The sequence below is a fragment of the Mytilus californianus genome, unplaced genomic scaffold (genome assembly GCF_021869535.1).
Source record: "Mytilus californianus isolate M0D057914Y unplaced genomic scaffold, xbMytCali1.0.p SCAF_15, whole genome shotgun sequence".
Classification (NCBI taxonomy): domain Eukaryota; kingdom Metazoa; phylum Mollusca; class Bivalvia; order Mytilida; family Mytilidae; genus Mytilus; species Mytilus californianus.
Genome location: NW_026262637.1, coordinates 15918952 through 15940625, shown reverse-complemented (window position 1 = coordinate 15940625; position 21674 = coordinate 15918952). Strand labels below are relative to the sequence as shown.

Below are 21674 nucleotides of genomic sequence, written 5' to 3'. Positions count from 1 at the left end.
CTGCAAGTCCGAAAAATGTTAGATACAATTAGAGACATATATGTACTAATGATGTTTCTTGTAATTTTAAACACTGTGCGTTACAGCAGTTAACAAAATTGTATAACAAGTAATACAAATGAATGTTTTTTTTTCAAATGTCATTTAAACATTGAAATAGTACGCATCAATACATATCAAAGTAGTTTTATATTGTGTTTCCATAGCAACTATGAATAAGATCATTTCAAACTCATATTAAAGGCCAAAATAAAACTTTTTTTTTTATCGCCATAAAACAGCTATTACATTTAACTGCACAAAATTCCCTTTCAATTAAATTGGATTGTACATTTAACATAGCGATATCCTTTACAAGAAAAGTCGAATCGATTTAAATATACGTTCCATTCATTATACGACAATAAAAAAGATTGTATTGTATTTTAAATAAAGACGTGAATAAAACGATAAGTGAACTCCAACATTGATTGTCAGTGTATTGATTGATTTATTCTCTCAATTTTTATTTATTTTTGGATAATTTCAGCAGATATGATGAAAAGATCAGGTAAATATTGTTATTTAATTAAAAATGGTGTTATCAATTCACAAAACAACATGTAATTGTTGCATCTTCAGATTTTATGTGTTCTTTCTAATAACTTTAATTTCCTTTAGTAATTTTGTCTCTGAATATTTATGCTTAGTTCCTCTTTGATTATTCTACTGAAGTAGAACGTTTATTGGTTGCAAGTCATAAAGTCAACATTTTTATCATCTCCTTTAAACCTATAGAAAAATACTATCATATCAAGTTTAGAATTTCTTACGTCTATGTCAAATTATATTTCCTGACCCGTAAGTAAAATGAATTCTATAAGTATATTGGATATTATTCAATGCACCGGATTAAACATGCACCAAATGTGATACTTTTTGTTACCTATCAACAAAACAAGAAGAGAGACATTTCAATTTTTGATGGAATGAAATTACTTCTATTTTTTGAAGTATTATTCTTGAGATGTAAGGATTAACATATTTGGCAAATATACGCAGTCATTGAAGGTAAACACTTGTATTTACTTATCTACGGGCATTTACAGGACTTAAGTTTTGTAGGTTTTGTTGACAGTAATCATAGTACTAAGTAAGAGCTAATTACAATGGTGTTTAAATAATTTTCACATAATAGATTATAGATTGAAACAATTGACGTTTCCATTTTATGTCGATTTAAAGGTATAAACAAGGGTTAGAGTGGATAAGATCATTTTTATCCATAAATCTTATCAACTAAACTACCAAGGGGTTTTCCAAAATAACAACTCAAGACATGGCCCCCAATTCATAGTCCCCCAATTTATTTATTTCTTATTTGTTTGTTTACTATTGTTTTTATTAAATATTCTTGGTAATTACTTATTCTTTCTTACTTTATGTGTTCTTATTCTTATCCATTCAATCTTACAAGAACCGTCGTGTATACCAAGGATTTGTATAGTCTATCCAAATCCTTGTTTATATGTACTACCCCTCTACTTTTTCAGCAGAGGGGCAGTACGTATAAAAGCCAGGTATTTGTGTACTGATTGATATTTTACTCTAAATACATGGTTTTTTTATCAGTTGTTATTGGCTTTGAACTAGCTGCCAGTAACTGCTCGTACTCTCAGATCTGTACTTGGTGTCTTTTTTGTTGTGGGGATGTATAAATACCCCGCCACATCCGGTCTGTGTATTCGTTAGATGTTTTCTGCTTTGGATCGATCCGATCAGTAAGCCCTTGTCATCTGATTTTTTAGTTTGTTCTTATGGTGTACTGTTACACCACGGAGAGAGAGAGAGAGAGAGGGGGGGGAGGGGGTAGGGGGTTAGCGCCAGCAAACTAGTTTAACCCGCCACATTTTGTATGTGTTTGTCCCAAGTCAGGAGCCTGTAATTCAGTGGTTGTCGTTTTTGCTATATATCATATTTGTTTTTCGTTCATTGTTTTGTTTTAGTTTCTCGTTTGAATTGTTTTATGTTTGCCATTTCGTGGCCTTTTATAGCTGACTATGCGGTATGGGTTTTGTTCATTGTTGAAGGCCGTACGTTGACGGTAACTTGTATGTCATTTGGTCTCTGGTGGAGAGTTGTCTCATTTGCAGTCATACCACATCTTCTTATTTCTATGTTTTAAGATTCATTTATTGAATGAATAACAGCTAGAACACATAAACAAAAGAAATATGAATCGACATATTAAAGAAAATATAATAGATACATCTTAAACACACGCAACAAAAAGGGGGGTTTATGCCTCAAGCACCTTGACAAAATGACAAGAAACCAAATTTAACACCATTCATTAACAATGCTGTACATTGTAGTTTTTTTCTTGCTATTCGACAGTTCTCAAAATGTATGTAACACATTTTGTATACAGACTCAATGCAAATATTTTAAGGAAAACTACAGTAATTGTGTATTTGTAAAGTTTATACTTCTTTGCTTGAGTTAAATACTAAACAAGCGGTGTCTACATCACATTAACTTTTGGTTCATCTTTTTTCTTCTTTAAAACTGATATGTTTCTATAAGATAAGGGCTGAATGTAATCGATTGGAGTCATTTTTTTTGGTGACCCCTAAATAGCAAGTACAAGTGCTATCTTTTCTTAACCTTGCGTATTTTGCATGCAGACATAACATTTAAATGTCCTTTCTCTTTGCAATGCATATAGTTAATTGTATCTTCGTTACATAATATCGTTTCTTGTATATATTTATATATATTCAGTGTTCAGTGATCTGTGAGAATTGTATTAGATTTTTTTAGGCAAACTATTAAAAAGTCATCAATTTAGGTTTAATCGATGTATATAATTCATTAAAAACGGAAATATTTTCATAAGATACATTATATATTTTAAGGAGTTGGTACGTTTTGACACTACGTTTATATTGTAAGTATCTAAAATCAGTGTTGTAAAGTATTATATACATGTACGTGTAGGTGGTTATAGGAATGTGTAATCTTTATATATATCTAGTATTGTAGTTTTACATTTTCACATATTTTAGTTGGGTTATAGGATGTGTAATCTTTATATATATCTAGTATTATAGTTTTACATGTTCACATATTTTAGTTGGGTTATAGGATGTGTCATATTTATATATATGTAGTATTATAGTTTTACATTTTCACACATTTTAGTTGGGTTATAGGATGTGTCATATTTATATATATGTAGTATTATAGTTTTACATGTTCACATATTTTAGTTGGGTTATAGGATGTGTCATATTTATATATATGTAGTATTATAGTTTTACATGTTCACATATTTTAGTTGGGTTATAGGATGTGTCATATTTATATATATCTAGTAGTATAGTTTTACATGTTCACATATTTTAGTTGGGTTATAGGATGTGTCATATTTATATATATGTAGTATTATAGTTTTACATGTTCACATATTTTAGTTGGGTTATAGGATGTGTCATATTTATATATATCTAGTATTATAGTTTTACATTTTCACACATTTTAGTTGGGTTATAGGATGTGTCATATTTATATATATCTAGTAGTATAGTTTTACATGTTCACATATTTTAGCTGGGTTATAGGATGTGTCATATATTTATATATATCTAGTAGTATAGTTTTACATTTTCACACATTTTAGTTGGGTTATAGGAATATCTAATCTCTGTTTATGTAGTATTGTAGTCTTAAATTATCGCATATTTTTGCTATACTAATGGTGATTAGAATAGTTTAGCACTATCCGAAAAAAAAATCCAGTTTTAGTTCATTGCGATATGTTATATGAAATATTATCATTATTTTGCCCATGAAATCAGTTGAAGTTTAAATTAGAAAAATCTTTCACAATTTAGACAATTCTGCCCCTTTTTCAGTGCAAAGTACCATAAAGATTTTCATAAAATTAAATACAAAATGTTATTAAATGCAGCCCTGCCAAACTTTTGACCCTTTCAAGGCATTGTGTATGTTTTGTCTTTTTTAAAGTAAATGCTGTTCACGCATGTGCTATCTCATTTATAAAAATTATAGACAAAATTCTTAATCAAGACTATCTCGGTAGTTCTTCCGAGAAACCATGTTTTAGGGAAAACAGAAAATGTGTCATTCTAATATAATTTGAATCATGTCACTCAATGACGAACGATCATGGATAGGTTGTGACATTTTTCGTTTTGTTTATTTACTGATATTATAATTCCCCTTTTACGAATAGGAGTAGGAAAACTTATTTTCATATTTTTTTCCTCAATTATAGTGTGATTGCTTTGGCTTGTTTGAATGTGCGTTGATATACTTATTTACAAAAATATAAAACTCATTCTCAGGAGACCATAGCATTGACCATTTGTTTAATGTTTTGATTCTTATTCATATTACAAAACTTGCGAATTAACATCATTCATTTATCAAATTGTTTGGTTTCCCGACGGTGATGTATTACAAAGTAAAACCGTCATGAAATAAACGACTGAAATCATGGGCAGTGACCAAACCCGACTAATATCCATATAACCAACCCACCCCATTCTTCAAACAGCTTTATCACATAAACCAACCGCAACAAACAAATACAGAACCAAGGCAAACACACAAAACCAACACTAAGCAAAACACACAAAAGATAAACAAAAAATAAGAAAGAATTAATAAATAGCTGATTATTTGTGGCTTCAGATATCAAATTCAAAATTATGAATGCGGTCGAAAGACCAAGTTCAGAAGTTTGTATCTATGCTTAGTACATTTATACGTCTTAAAATATGCCGAAGGATTAACGGAATTAAAAGGTTAATCTAAGGCATTGTGACAGATATATTAAGCCACTTTAATCAAATCTGGATGAAAGTTTAACTTTTGATACCATCTGTGTTACTGATCCTCTCAAAATACAGATGTTCTTTAAAACACGAACCTACAGTCAAATAACTAAAAAGAAGAAAGCTGAAAACTCCCGTGTTTTCACTATAATCATAATTACATGTAGTATTTACCTCTGGTGTTGTAGTTGTAGCATAAACTTAAACAGAATTATTGATTGATTGATTGTTGGTGCTTAAAGTAATTTTATGCACAATTAGCTATATCATGGCGGTAAATTTTTAAAGATAGAGGAAGCCGTAGTGGAACTTCGGTAGGAAAACTGACAGTCCTAGTCAATCAAGATTGCATCCGAACGCACCTCTCAAGTGCAGGGTTTGAACTCACAACATCGGTGTTGACAGGCCAGTGATACAGTAGATAAACAAATTTGTTCACTTTGTATTCGGCCACCGAGGACTCCACAAACACAATAAAATTTTGTGAATATGTATAACGACGAATAAAAAAATACTGAGACTACAACTTTGACAGATACACTCGGAATACAGCATTTGTAACAAATTTCATATGACGTCCTCAAAAAGTCTTAAACAATACTTGTATGCAATATTTTTATTCAAGGAAAAATTGATACTTCTATTTGTATATGATGTAAATAGTTATTTCTTATGTCGCAAGAATCTTGCTATCTTCGTTATCTTGGTACAATTAGCGGTGTACGGAATTTAACATCGGTGTAAAATTCTGCACCAAGATGACTAAATTAATAAATGATACAAATGTGAGATAAAGAGAAACCGACTTGAGACAAATTTATACCTATATGAGATAAAAAGATACCCGTATGATATAATACAAAATGTAGTATCAGTATATGAGATAATGGAATCGATATGCATAAAAAGAATCCGATGTTAGAAATTGATACCAATGTGAGATAAAAGTTACTAATCATGCAGTGTCTCCCCGTGCTTCAGGTTTATGCTCTTATAACATACTAGTTAATGGAAAGACCCATTGGTGGCCTTCGGCTGTTGTCTGCTCTTTGGTCGGGTTGTTGTCTCTTTGACATATTCCCCATTTCCATTCTCAACTTTAGTGAGATAAAATGTACCAATCATACGGCAAGATAAAAGTAACAATCATGCGTTGAGATAAAAGGTCCCAATTATGCGGTGAAATAAAAGTACCAATCATGCGGCAAGATAAAACGTACCAATCATGCGGCAAGATAAAACGTACCAATCATGCGGCAAGATAAAACGTACCAATCATGCGGCGATATAAAAGTACCAATCATGCGGTGAGATAAAAGTACCAATCATGCGGCGATATAAAACGTACCAATCATGCGGTGAGATAAAAGGTCCCAATTAAGCGGTGAGATAAAACGTACCAATCATATGTTGAGATAAAAGGTACCAATCATGTATTGAGATGAATAGATATCGATGTGAGTTAAATGATATCACTTTGAGAAAAATAGATACAAGTATAAGATAGGTAAGAAACTGATATCGATATCAGATAATCATACCGATATAAGAGATAGATAAATACCTATATGAGATATATGTATGTAAATAAATAGGGATATATGAGATAAACGATACCGATATATGAGATGAATAGATACCGATATGTTATATAAATATAGATACCAATATATGAGATAAATAGATACTGATATATGAAATAAATAGATACCGATATATGAAATAAATAGATAAAACAGATAACGTTAGCAGATAAAGTATACTAATGAGTAGGTACTGATGTCAGTTTAATAATATTGCTAAAAGATATATAGATACTGAAATAAGGTATAAGTGATGAATATAAAAGTTCAATATATCTATATAAGAAAACGATGTCGATATGAGATCAATAGATACCAATGAGAAATAAATAGGTACCGATGTGAAATGAATAGATACAAATATATGGGATAAATACAGATCGACCTGAGATAAATATGTACTTATCCATGAAATAAATATATCCCTATAATGTGAGATACAACTAGAGATAAATAGACATTAATATACAGATATTTGGGGGAAATTATAGTTATCGATTTGAAGGAAAAAAGCGGCAGATCACGGTAATTTGCATTTCGGTGAACAATTTTTATAAATACGTCGAGTACAATTATAAAATTTAAATTAAAAATATCTAAAGTTGCATGTTTAGTAAAAACGTGTCATAGTCACCACCTCTAACTTAAATAACTTACTTGTAGATTAAATCTGACACTAAAAAGGACATAAAATGAATTTTTAAAATACGGTACGACTGAATGTTTTTGATATACATTGTATACATGAATAAATTAAATATGACAAAAACTGTTCTAGATAGTATTTAATCGATTTTGCTCCGTAGTCATGTATAGGCTGGCATGTGAACATGGAGTCTTATTTACTTTACTATATTGAATTTTATGAAGTAATTGAAAAGATCAGGCTTAGTTGTATGAATCTCTTGTGTCAGTCAGATAAAAAAAGGTGACTAAGTAAACTTATTTATTGACAAATGAAACCGACTGAAAAAACTAACCGCAGGCAAATATAATATAGCAGTAGGTTTTTATTTATGTGAGACTGTCGTATACAGTATACCGGAATTATACTCCACAGCTAGGCAAGTATTTGACACACCTAAAATAGCAATGTTTATATCGCTCGAATCAAAATTTACACTCACTTTGAAGCAATTTGAGTAAAAATCAGATCTATCGTAACTCGCTTACTCGTCGCATAACGAAACTAGAGATCAATATCCTAATTAGATTGACTTTGAAGTTTCAATAACATTTCTCTGTGTTTAAAGAAAGAGAAAACATAAGAGAGACTGTCACTAAGTATTTTAGTGTTATTTGAATAAAAGTAAAATAGACAAGACCCGGAAAAAAATTAAGACAATTTTTAGACTATAAAGTTCTTTCTAAAGTATGATTTTCAAATATGCAGTGCCTTTTAATTGACGAGCGCGACGGTGCATGACATGGGATTATCCTAACTTGGTTACTCGCACTATTCTGGTCTTAAGTTCTCATATTAATCCCATGATCCACTGTTGATAAATGTTGTTGTATAAAGAAAAAGATTAATCATAGAAAATGAAAAGAGGAAGATGTGGTATGAGTCCAAATGACGTGGATGTAAGCAACTAGAGGTCATCGTACGGCCTTCAACAATGATCAAAACTGATACCGTATGGTCTAAAAATACACCTACATGAAAAAATCTAAATCAATTTAAACGAGAAAACCAACTTTTTGTACAAAACAATAAATGAGAAACACATAATTATGATAGACAGCAACCAACGACAACTACTGAATTAAAGGACCCTGACTTAGTACGTATAAAACATATAAAACAAGCACTCAACATCCCCCGACCACCAACATGGGGCAATGATGCAGCAGCACAACATATGTGCAAACTGTAAAAATCAGTTGAAATATCACCACAAAGAACAAATTTGTTAGCACAAAATTAAAAACTAGCAAAAAGACCTAAGAAACAAAGCACCGATCTTAGAGTACTCGCAGTTACTGAAAGCTAGTTCAAAGCCAATTACAACTAATAAATGTATCATGTTGCTTAGATCAAAACACACTTTATACTGAAATCTGATTATTTGTTAAACGCAGGCCACTATGAAATAATCGTTCTGGTTTACGATCTTGCTCATAGTTTTTGTACGTGTAACGGTTTTTTGTTAAATCTATAAATTTTTATGGGTTGAATACAAATGCATCTCATCTTTGTTTAATATAAAATTTGTTTATTTTGATACTCCTACAAAATGTGTAGTTTCCATGTTACAGCTGACCATAGCATAAGATTGCAATTTGTCACTTTTTCTCCAGAGGAGAATTCGATACTAAATCATTTGACGTTATTTAAATGATGTACGAATATAGAAAAAAACGTTGATTGTTAATTATCTTACTATAATAAAACTAAGACTAAGAACTAGCTTTCTGTATTTGTGAATAAAATGAATTGTATATATGGGGGTAAAGTTTTAACGCCTATGAATTGTATAATGCCTTTAGATCAAATTAAATATTCGTATATATCTTTGATCGGAATTTTTGAAATTAGTTTTTAACAACATTTCATTATTTTTATTGTTTTACTCCATTTTCATATTTGGCAGTTTTTTTTTTATTATTTCGGATTTTGTCGTAATTTCAGACATTTGTGTTTTACATGAATTAATTATCTTTGACAAAAGACTGGATTTTAATTCTATTTATTTTATTAGTTATCCTCTTTGACAGTTTTGACAATAATTTATAAATATGTGTCATAACCTGCATTGAACCCTTACTACTCTTTTAATCTATAATTAATATATCTATTGGCATCTGTTAATCTTCTTAATTCTTTAATCACTTGTGCTTTAAATTTGAATATTGGTATTATTAATATATTACTGTACGTTTTGTTTGAGTTCGTTGTCCGGTCTTGTTGGACTGCTAAAAAAAAGTTTCAGGAGCGAAAACTATTCCTTCTTGATTTTATCCAGTCGGACCGACATCGAAATGTTGTGTTACGTCTAAAGATCGGCTACACAAGATTATTTTGTAAATCAGTTGCAGTATTGGTATAGATGAAATTAATTAATATTTGTTTCCATTATATTACCAGGACAAATAAATGGGAAACATTTTACAATGAACTATCAAGGATATTTCAAGTGATATCACACATCGTGAGGTTTATGGTGCTTTCTATAGAAATCATATCTCTCCTGGTATATGTGCATATATTTTTATTATAAGGAATTGTCTTCTTTTTCTTTTTTCTCGTGTCACGTCAATTTTTCAAAACGTACTAACCAGAAATTAAGAGTGAAACACACATAAAAATTAAAAACCTCAAGCTGCACCATACCGTTTGAGTTCAATTTGTAACATCAATATTATTCGCGTTCAGAACTTTTACCTAGGAAACTACACATCGATATATGTATATTTCATTTTTATTAATTTTGAACCAAATAATGATTTAGTACATTCATCTGACTTAAGTTCAAATGTAGATTTAATTTATTTTAAGATGTCTACAATTTTTTTATGTATAAAAACTCACACGAATAGAACTCAAACTGCCAACGAGAGGACTCAAAACATAAGAAAAGCTAAACTTTGGCCTAAGATATCAAAATTTTATGTTAATTCTTTCCACCTAATTGGTCTTAATTAGATTTGCACGATTCTTAAATGGACTGGTATTCTACTTGAAATGTATGAAAGAAATGGGGCAATCAAAACAACACGTCAATAAAATATTAGGAAATTAAAAAAATAATGGATTGTATACATTTCGTTTTATTAATTTATAGTAGCTTATTTATGTTTTTAATAGTGTGAAATAGATTAGGCCTACATTGGTTTCTCTTTTATTCAAGATAAATTAGCGAATGAACCAGTTTGTAAACAGATAGAATAGACTATTGTTGTCATGTTATTAATGTAAGTTAGCAGTCATAAATTCTTTTTAAATGAAAGGTTTAATTCTTGTCTGAGGATAATAACTTTTACAAATATTTCCTCATAATCAATTGTCATTTGTATTGAATACAAACATAGACATATATGTAATATAAAAGTTGTAAATCGGAAAAGCTGATCAGTTTAAGTTATGACTTTTGAAGTACAAAGCCTCAACAGTCAAAAATCTGGAAATGGCTGACAAACGTGCAAGTAGGTGGCAATTGTATATAATAATTAGCTATTGTATGTTTTCTACAAGTTTGTTTTAATCACAAGACAATTTATCCATTTTACATATTATTCGTTTGTTTATGTATCTGTTTATTTTTTACTTATAGTGTATGCTTGCTCTCCAGTACTAATTTTCAGCAGGTACAGATTTTTTTTCTTTCAAATACGACTGTACTTTTAAGTTGAAGACTGTCCACAAATGAAAGATGTTAATACTCTTGTCTTAGAATTATAAAAACCGTTTTAACAGCAATACCGAACTCCAAGATAAATTAGATAGAGGAGAAGTCCATAAAACCCTTCAAAATCAAACGTTCATAACTATATTAACCAACGGAACGAATGGAAAACAACTGTCCTATTCCTGACTTGGTACAGGCATTTGACGAAGTAAATGGTGGTTAAACCTTGTTTTATAGCTAGCTAAACCTCTCACTTTCAGATAATCAATTGTAACGATTTCTCTCAATGCAGGGGACTGTTAATTTCCGTTTTGACTGTAATTTTCTCAAGGTGGCTGTACCTAAAACGTTTTCAGATATAGTTTTTCTCGAGGTGACTGTACCTTGTCGTTTGTACAAAAAAGGTGACACAGCTTTACGTGTTCCGCTTTAGTTGAATGTGTCTATACCCTCAAGTTTTCAGCTATAGTTCTCTTCGAGGTGACTCTACTGTAACGTTTTCAGTGATACTTCTCTCAATCATGTTTTCAATTACACTTTTTACAAGGTGACTCTACTCTAACTTTTTCAGCTATAGTTTCTCCCGATGATTATCTTGATGTTTTCAGTTGTCGTTCTCTCAAGGTGACACCACCGTCACGTTTTCAGTCGTCGTTCTCTCAAGGTGACACCACCGTCACGTTTTCAGTCGTCGTTCTCTCTAGGTGACATCACCGTCACGTTTTCAGTCGTCGTTCTCTCAAGGTGACACCACCGTCACGTTTTCAGTCGTCGTTCTCTCAAGGTGACACCACCGTTACGTTTTCAGTCGTCGTTCTCTCTAGGTGACATCACCGTCACGTTTTCAGTCGTCGTTCTCTCAAGGTGACACCACCGTCACGTTTTCAGTCGTCGTTCTCTCTAGGTGACATCACCGTCACGTTTTCAGTCGTCGTTCTCTCAAGGTGACACCACCGTCACGTTTTCAGTCGTCGTTCTCTCAAGGTGACACCACCGTCACTTTATCAGTCGTCGTTCTCTCAAGGTGACTTCACCGTCACTTTATCAGTCGTCGTTCTCTCAAGGTGACTTCACTGTCACTTTATCAGTCGTCGTTCTCTCAAGGTGACTTTACCGTTACGTTTTTAAAAGTCGTCGTTCTCTCAAGGTAACTTTACCATCACGTTTTCAGCTGTTGTTCTCTCAATGTGCCTGTAATGTTATCTTTTAAGATGTGTGTGTTGTTGAGTTGCTGTCTGAGCAATTTTTACACCATATCTTTTTATTACATATCTATGAGTTGTTCATTCAATGTAGCAATATTGCTTTCAACTTTTCAGAATTAGCCTGATAATTTTACTAGCAAGTATTGATTTTCGTCAAGTAAAAAGACATCAACAACCCTTTACTTCCTTTTACAAGATTATATAATTACCAGCGGCATACATTTGTTGTACCTGTTACTTGTATTGCTTGCTTTGATTTCCTTTCAAACCGTAATCCTTTCAATAACAATGAATGATAAATTATTCAAACACGTATCAATATTCCTTCTAAGGATTATAATTACATGGAATACTTATCCATGGATAGGCTTCAGTAATTGTTTTCATTTCCCCAATCAATAAAACTTTGAAATTGACATTTTCAGTAAAAATTCAATATCTTTTAATCCTATAAAAGAAATAAATCATTTTTGACATTTTTGTCAAGTAGCTTGTATAGTTATTGGTAATTTTAATAAGTTTACGGAATTGATCAACACCCATACTACAAACAGGTATGACAAAAATTTTATATATTATATATTCTTTTTAAGTTTATTCCAAATATGATATGTATATAAGATAGCATGACTTATTGTATCACTTGAAGTGTGTGTAAACGTAACATACAAGATAAAACAATCATGACAAACAGTCTCGAAAAGTACAAACATAGACGAAAAACTGTGGTCTAAATTAAAATTAACAAATATTCTCATATCATTCTGTAGGTTTTGTGATTATTTATATAGAATATATTTTAAATTGTTATATTCATGGAAATATGACAATAATAATTGCACACGCAATATATATATTGACACCTTGCATTTCCAGGTAAGTGAAGTTATTTAATATTAAAAATTACACCTGTCACCCTTTTCCTCTTTTTTTCTTATTTTTCAAAAAAATAAATGTTAATAAAAAGATAGTCAACGAAATTAACACTATAAATTTGGTGCGTTTGAAACGTTTTTCTTGCTTTACCTTTTTTTCAGAATGCTCAAACCTAAAAATTTGAAAGCCAATGACGTATAAGTACATAAAAACTAGAGAGCTGTATCACAAATACGGACCTAAACATTTCAAGCCAAACACATCTAAGGTCATCTTTGCCGGAGGGAGTTGAAACCTTGGTTTCTTAATTATAATTTCTAAATTTGTCAACGGGGAATTTAAGAAATAAATCATGTCAGTATCGAAACGCTGACTACTGAGCTGGCGATAATCTCGGGGACTGTGAGTACACTAGCAGTGGTATCGACCGAGTACTAGAAAATTGATTAACAATTTTAATATTGTTGCGTCCGAAGCGCTTTCCTGAATTTACCTAGCTATTCAGAAATGTTCTTAACTAGTTCAAAGACAAAATCTATTTAATTTAAGAATTGTCAACCTGTTAGAAATCCATGCGAGGCCGTGATACTCTCATTTGAAAATAGGCATTCTTGGAAAGATATAGGACCCTAGCTGACGGCCAGGATTTAGACTTGGAGACATTTTATTTATGAATTTCTCAGAAGAAGATTTTTTTATAACATTATTGAACACATTGAAGGTCTTCATTTATAAATTAACCTCGAGTTTGTATATATTGTATGTTGACATCTAGATGTCTTTTAGTTTTTGTGTCGTAGGGCTGCTGTCTTACTGGCGTATACCCACATTGCTATGTACCCCTTTTTTATATGAGACAAAAGTTTAACATGCATTTTGGTATATTGTATTTTTCAGCTTGGGCAAAAATTACAAATCAAATGTCAAAGCATGACATTACTGAGACATGGATGAAAAGGCAAGCTGCGCGTGCAGAAATACCGGAAGTATGCTTGGTTGTGGAGGGTAATTCATTGCTTGTTGATAAAAAGGAACTTTTCGCACAATCTCCTGTATTCGAACGGCTAAGTAAAACTGTATTTGGAAAACGAGAACAGCAGATAGTTATAAAAGGGAAAAGACGCAAAGATGTTGTCAATTTTCTTAGATGTACTATGCCTGGTGTACTCGAACCCATGAATAGTAAGTATTAGCACTATAGAACATATACTTGTAATTGATGGTATGTTTTGTATGCACACTTAAAACTGAAACAGCAGTTAAGATATGCCTATGTGTACATGTATAAATGGTATGATTTACTTGTTTTAAAAAAGTCGTCCTTTATGTGTGACTGACTCCTTGTTATCCAAATAAGACAAAGCTTTCAGAAACGTTCTGAATCATATACATCCGTTGATGTTGAAAAACGAATGCCGTACATACTTATTGACCATCAACACCTATATCTAGGGATAGGTACATGACTATGGAAACAGATTGAGAGCAATCCGATTCAAATTACAACTTTGATTTCTCCATACCTAGAACAGTGAACGAATCAAGATAGGTCCGAATTGTTATCAGACTGGGTTTTCTCTCTGACTATCCTGGACAGTTTATTGCTGCTGTTACTTAGAACATTATATTACATTAGACTACTGTTTCGAGTAGCTTTTTTATAAGCGACCACGAATATGTCATATCATGCATTATCTTCCCATTTATTTTCGTTCGTGATAAATTAAAGTACTGTACAACTTAATTACAGATTTAGCTTGAAAACCGTATCCAGGAATAGCTTATTCTGTTTTCTGAAATTCTACTTGGGTGATACAATATCTGCATGTATTATCCCAGCTGTTTCAATAAACATGTAGTTTACAATTAAATCTTGAAGAGTTCAAGTAATATAAATCTATTGCACTTTAGAAATATGCATACTAAAATGAATATAGCGTAATTAAAGCACGTACGTTAGACGTGCAAATACTTAAAATATTGCAGTCTAATTTTACTCCGATGTTCTATAAAATAAACCAGTAACTTGTGAAATACAAAAATGGCTTATCATATCAATGATGATTAAAGAGTATGACAATATATTTATTTCAGGTGAAAACGTTCACCGGATTCTTCCAATGGCGTTTGAATACCAGGCAAAAAATACATTGAAACGCGCTGACGACTTTCTTGCAGAGGAAATTCAACAAATTGGTGATAATTTGTCATCTTCAGAAATTGTCAAAAAAATTCTTGAGGCTGAAAAGTATAATTTAATGGAATATTTGAAAACATGTGTCATGGTAGCTGCAAAACGGAGATTCAAAAGTCTGTTAGCGTGTAAGGATTTTTATAGAATAACCGAGAAAACCAAGTTAGAAATGCGATTTAAACGTTGGAAGGATGTAGAAATAGTGTCTGACGTGGAAGCAGATTTAACACAAAACTTTCCTCACACACGTTAAATGCAATGTTCGTATTGTCATGTTAAATTTTCATTCATTAAATAGCAATATAGATGTTGTTTCATTCACCCAAACGCAAATCTGCACAAAACACTTGTTACGCTTAATACGTGTTCTTATGCCTGAAACTCCATGTATTTTCTCATCCTTATTAGCTCACCCATGTGAGCTTATCCCATCACTTGGCGTCCGTCGTCGTCCGTCGTCTGTCGTCGTCGTCTGTCGTCGTCGTCTGTCGTCCGTCTGTCGTCGTAAACTATTTCAAAAATCTTCTCCTCTGAAACTACTGGGCCAAATACCTTCAAACTTTAACTAAATGTTCCTTAGGGTATCTAGTTTATAAATTATATCCGAAGTTTTGATCCATCGACAAACATGGCCGCCATGGCTAAAAATAGAACATAGGGGTCAAATGCAGTTTTTGGCTTATATCTCAAAAACTAAAGCTTTTAGAGCAAATCTGACATGAGGTAAAATTGTTCAATTGGTCAAGATCTATCAGCTCTGAAATTTTCGGACGAATCGAACAACCCATTGTTGGGTTGCTGCCACCGAATTGGTAGTTTTAACAAAATTTTGCAGTTTTTTGTTATTTTTGGAATATTATTATAGATATATATAAAATGTAAGCAGCAATAATGTTCAGCAAAGTAAGATCTACAAAACAATTAATATGACCATTATTGTCAATTGACCCCTTAAGGAGTTATTGCCCTTTTAAAGACAATTTTACACAATTTGTTCATCAAGTTTGCTAACATTTAAAAATCTTCTCCTCTGAAACTACTGGGCCAATTACCTTCAAACTTTAACTAAATGTTCCTTAGGGTATCTTGTTTATAAATTGTATCCGAAGTTTGTATCCATTGACAAACATGGCTGCCATGGCTAAAACTAGAACATAAGGGTCAAATGCAGTTTTTGGCTTATATCTCAAAAACTAAATCTTTTAGAGCAAATGTGACATGGGATAAAATTGTTTAATTGGTCAAGATCTATCAGCCCTGAAATTATCAGACGAATCGAACAACCCATTGTTGGGTTGCTGCCACCGGAATGGTAGTTTTAACAAAATTTTGCAGTTTTTTGTTATTATTTTGAATATTATTATAGATATATATAAACTGTAAGCAGCAATAATGTTCAGCAAAGTAAGATCTACAAAATGTTAATATGACCAAAATTGTCAATTGACCCCTTAAGGAGTTATTGCCCTTTAAAGACAATTTTACACAATTTGTTCTTCAAGTTTGCTAACATTTAAAAATCTTCTCCTCTGAAATACAGGTGAGCGATTCAGGCTCTTGAGAGCCTCTTGTTTTTAATGCCTCTCCTAAATTATGATTTTCGAAAAAACCCTCTGGCTGAAAACAATGTGCCCTTCTTTGGATATTATTTGACATGCCTATTAGATTCTTTTGAATTCTTATGTGATTTTGCCTTGTTCCGTTGGTATCATGACTGTTCCGTGTGCTTGTTTTACAAATTTAACATTTTGGGTAATTTAATGTATATATATATAAAAAAGACAAACCTGGATATATTTAGATTGATTATTTGTTGGTATGTTAACGCCTTTTTCAGCCCTATTGGCTTTATCGTGGGTGTTTGTTTTAAATGATGGAGGAAGCCGGAGTGCCCCTAGAGAACCACCGACATTCGGCAGGAAAACTGGTAATCCTAGTCAATTTAAATTGGAGTCGAACGTACCTGCCGTGGAAGGGTTCGAACTCACAACCTCAGTGTTGAAAGGCTATTGATACAGTAGATCTGCATGCGGAAGGATCCGAATCCCTTGGAGTAATTGATGAAAAGTTTGTAACGGTGGGTATGTAAAATCTGGATCTGATTACAAAAACACCCGGAAAACTGACTTACATGCAACCAAAATTATATGAACTGACTTTCATTCTTGTCTCATATATGTTGATTTGTTACTAATATTGTGTTCTCTGTACCATTCCACTGTATATGGTTTGTTGAGAAATAAAGAAAAAAGTGAACATTATAAATAAATCAATCAATCAAAAATGAAAAGAACACCTATCAAATAAGGAAATAATTTATTCAACACAGGTAGGAATTTCGAATTAAGGATATGTGGTTGCGGTATAAATATAGATGATAAATGATCTTCAATTGAGTGCTTCTTGTGAGTACGATATGCATGTCGTCAATCCTGGCATCATTAAGATGTTTGGGTTATTTTCCCACATACGCATATGCATATGTTATAAGAGAAAAGAAGGACTATGGCGTATCAATTTAAAACACAAAATTACCTTGTGTGCACGAAAAAACATAAATCAAGGGAATATCCCCTATATTGCTGTTCTTCATCTCATGGTCTTAACCGTACGTGTTATGGAGGTTCCATACTTTTACTTACTGTAACGTGCACATATAATACATCAATCTTTATTAAAAACAACTATACAAATAAATTAAGAATAGAATTGTCTTCCAAATATTGCAGCAAATCAGTGGTTTGTGTTTGCAAGAGAGTACAGAACAGTAAAGTAGGCGTCAAATTGTGTATTAGTATACGAAAAATTGTGTGAGTTGTTCATGAAAAAGAATCTTTGTTTTATTTTTTGAACTTGTCTTGCTGAGTCTTCAATATGTCATGTTTATCCCTAATCAAATTCTCCCTCTTACAAAAAAAAATAAGGCATTATCAAAAGTGAACAAATTAGGTAGTTTCCTATTATTGTTGATGCATAAACAAATCAAATGTTACATAGATTTCATAAATGTATGCGACAGAAAATTATGTGAACATAAATGAAAGCCGTCTGTGTTTTACATTCCTGAATTAAGCCCCATGATTAATATCTTTATATCACCGGAATACACATTTGTTATATAAATGTTACAGCACATCTTCAATGTTAATGTCGTTGAAGTTAATTGTCAGTTTCTTGTTAAACCAAATCAATAATCTGCTGCAATGATTTGAAGCCAATCCTACTCTGACTAAATGTTACAAACACGATTACGTGTGGAATATACGGAATAAAAGTCCTTGTCCATGACTTAAATTGGTCACAGTTAAATTTAGACATCAACTGCTAGGTATTACATTAATTTACTAATTGTTGTGTGAATGTATTTCTTAAATTTGCTATCAGATATGTTACAACATTAAAGATTAAGAAACTTTTTAAACTCCTTTTTGGAATCAAGTGTGATATAGCGATAATTTATGTAAATTGTGCATCATCATTTGGAACTATTTAAAAGGTGAATTCTTCATAAATCTTATACTTTTGAACTTTCACTGACAAAAAGCTCGGTCAAAAATTGTCATTTATGTTGTTAAACTATTCATTATTTTATCGAAATCATTTTATTTGCAATATTTGTCCGTCAAAGTGGTTATGATGTAACTATTTTTCTGTATAGAACTTTTTGTGTTATAAGTAACATGTCAGTATATATATTTTCACAAAGTCGGAAATTTCTTTCAAGACAATACTTTTGATAAATAATAGGTAAATTCACAGCTTTACATAATTCTTAAGTTTTCTTATGTAAAGAATAATTATTCCTATAGTCTTTTCAATTAACTTATTCAGCCTAAAGCTCAAGCAACATATTTTTGTTATATTCTTTTGTTAGTCCTTTAAGTGCTAATTGTATTATTTCATTGTCATTCGGTAATCTCGTTTCTATTATTGTAACCATGTAAATTCTTGATTTAAATATGCTTTCGGAAGTTCTTACTTCAGTGAGAGTCAGGCATTCGTACTGACAACATCCGCTCAATTTGTAAAACAAAATGTATGTATTCCATCCTGAAATCATTAAATTGTTAACTACTGCATAGGACTTGTGTCTAATTCTACAAGTGGAGTTTACGCGAGTATTCTCAAGAAAGTGGCTAGATCCTAGTCATTGTCTAACGTTGGAATCGCCAACGTCTGCAACCGGTCGTGGGTTGCAGCTCGTTATCATCTACATTCAAGTAGCCAGTCTCCCGGTTACACAAGTATTATTTAAATGGTCACAGTTTTTTGTTGTTGTTTCAATTACTTTCCGACATTGAGATTTTTGTTTTTGTTCATTTGGCTGAAATGATATGTTATGGTGTTTACATGATGGTTCATTTTTATAAAAACATAAGTCTAAATTTAGCTGTGACCAATTTAAGTTGCGGACAAAGAATTTTCCAAAAAAGGGAACCTCGAAATGTTATTGATTGTTTTAATTTTTTTTGGTAAAACGATAGTTTACGGCTAGTAACTATTGTCATGAAGATTTTAGCATACTAACTGACTAGACTTGCATGTTTAGGGATCTGCTTTAATTTATAACCGTCGACAAAGACTATTGTACTGTGCATTGATGGATATTTTAGTCTTAGATACATAGTTAGCTTTGAACTAGCTTTCAGTAACTGCGAGTACTTTCAGATCTGTACTTTCTGTCTTAAGTGTTTTTGTTATTTGATTTTGTGCTCTGTATCGATCTGATAAGTGAAGACTTTTCAACTGATTTTTATAGTTTGTTCTTATGTTGTGCTGTTACATCACTGGTCCAAAATATTTAACCCTGCCTCATTCTGTATGTGTATGTCCAAAGTTAAGAGCCTGTAATTCAGTGGTTGTTGTTTGTTGCTTTATATCATATTTGTTTTTCGTTTATTGTTTTGTACATGGATCAGGTTTCTCGTTAATATTGTTTTACTAATGTCATTTCGGAGCATTTGGTCTCATTGGCAATCATACCACTTCTTATTTTTATATACAATAGCAAAATCTAGAAATAAGTCTTAATTGAAAACAACGTTCAAACCTTTGATTGCGTTGGATAAAAACTGCAATTTTTATACGTGTGCATGCAAAACAAATTTCTTGTTAGAGGGGTCTAAATACAGCACAAACAACATTTTCCAAAAGACCAAAAAAGTGAAAAAGTATATTTTAACAAAACGCATTTGACTAACAGGTCGAACAACAAATGTTCTTAAACCCTGCTGACTGCCATTGGCGATTGCCAAATAAACGGATCACAATGTGTAATAAATGGATCTTAACTATAAATTCAATACCAAACAGAAAACAATAAACTTGCGGCAAAGATGGTATACCGCAAAACAAAGGTGCAAAGATTTTTTGTACACCATATCCGGATTTCGAAAATTAATGTCTCTTCAGTGATGTATATACTGGGATTATGACCCAGTATTTTACATCGGGATGTTTTTATAGTTCAATTTTTATAGTGAATTCAACCCTTCTATTTTGAAAACAACTGATTAAAATCAATTGATAACATATCTTTGCCATATCATATTTATATACCTTATTTACTTTATTTCAAATTAGAGCCAGAAAGTGTCATAGATTAAGTTCAGACAGCCTTAGCATATTGAGTGTCAGATCTTCGACACTTAGTTAAAGGGATAACTTAAACAAATTAGCTGAATAATTGACAGCCGTGAAGAATACTAAAATGGCATATTTGTCAAAGGAAAATGTCACAAAGAAGATCTCAATAAAAAGTTATTTGCAAATATTTAACTATTTCTAGATTTGTGTTATTTTCCCTTTTTTTTTAATCTTGATATTAATCACTTTGAAAGAACAATGTATACACTTAAACCATGGTCCCATCTTTCATTTCAAACTTCACGTTTCATTGCATTGACAATAACAAAAATGTCATATAGATGATGATAAAATTGAGAATGGAAATGGGGAATGTGTCAAAGAGACAACAACCCGACCATAGAAGTATGAGAGAGATGACAGATACCAAAGGGACATTCAAACTCATAAGTCGAAAATAAAATATGGTTGTTTAACGTCCATTTTCAAAATAAATGCATATTCAGGACGAGACATGCTTATGTTATATGAATATAAACCTTGCTTTGTGCTAGACCGACACGCTGAGTCGGATTTTAAAGTTCACAGTAACAGTCCGCAGGAAGACATGTCACCCTACCTGGACACATTATTCTGACGACCAGTTTTTGCTCTTACTCCTTAACGCCGCATGCTTAGCGGAAAAGCAGCATATGCTAATTTTATAGTCTTTGGTTTGACCCTGCCGGTTCGAACCCATGATATGAACTCCCGGAATCGAGTCGAGCACGCTTCCACGTCATAAAATAAATCACTTGCTACGAGCATTTTTTGATACGGTATTAAATGTATTCAGTATTGTTTCACTAGTATCTGTTTGTCTGTCTGTTATACCTTCATCATAGAGATCAGTGCCTTTTCCCACCAGATATTTATTGTATTACGTTCTTACATGTACCTTTCAAAGTTATCGTTCCACGTAACGATATCAATTGAAAATGTAAATTTTAATGTTTGAGTGCGAAAATAAAGTTAACAAGCTATTTAATATGTGGATTACA

General features: G+C 31.9%; 1 long non-coding RNA gene across 2 annotated transcripts; it reads left to right on the top strand.

Annotated features, from left to right (window-relative positions):
* The first annotated feature begins 357 nt into the window (after positions 1 to 357).
* On the top strand, positions 358 to 15355 carry LOC127725521 (uncharacterized). Of its 2 annotated transcripts, none has more exons than XR_007993019.1 (4): positions 358 to 550; positions 2898 to 2929; positions 13752 to 14036; positions 14949 to 15355. It is a non-coding gene; the product is annotated as an uncharacterized LOC127725521 (long non-coding RNA). The 2 variants fall into 2 exon arrangements; XR_007993020.1 differs by lacking the exon at positions 358 to 550 and adding an exon at positions 839 to 1050.
* Positions 15356 to 21674: the final 6319 nt, after the last annotated feature.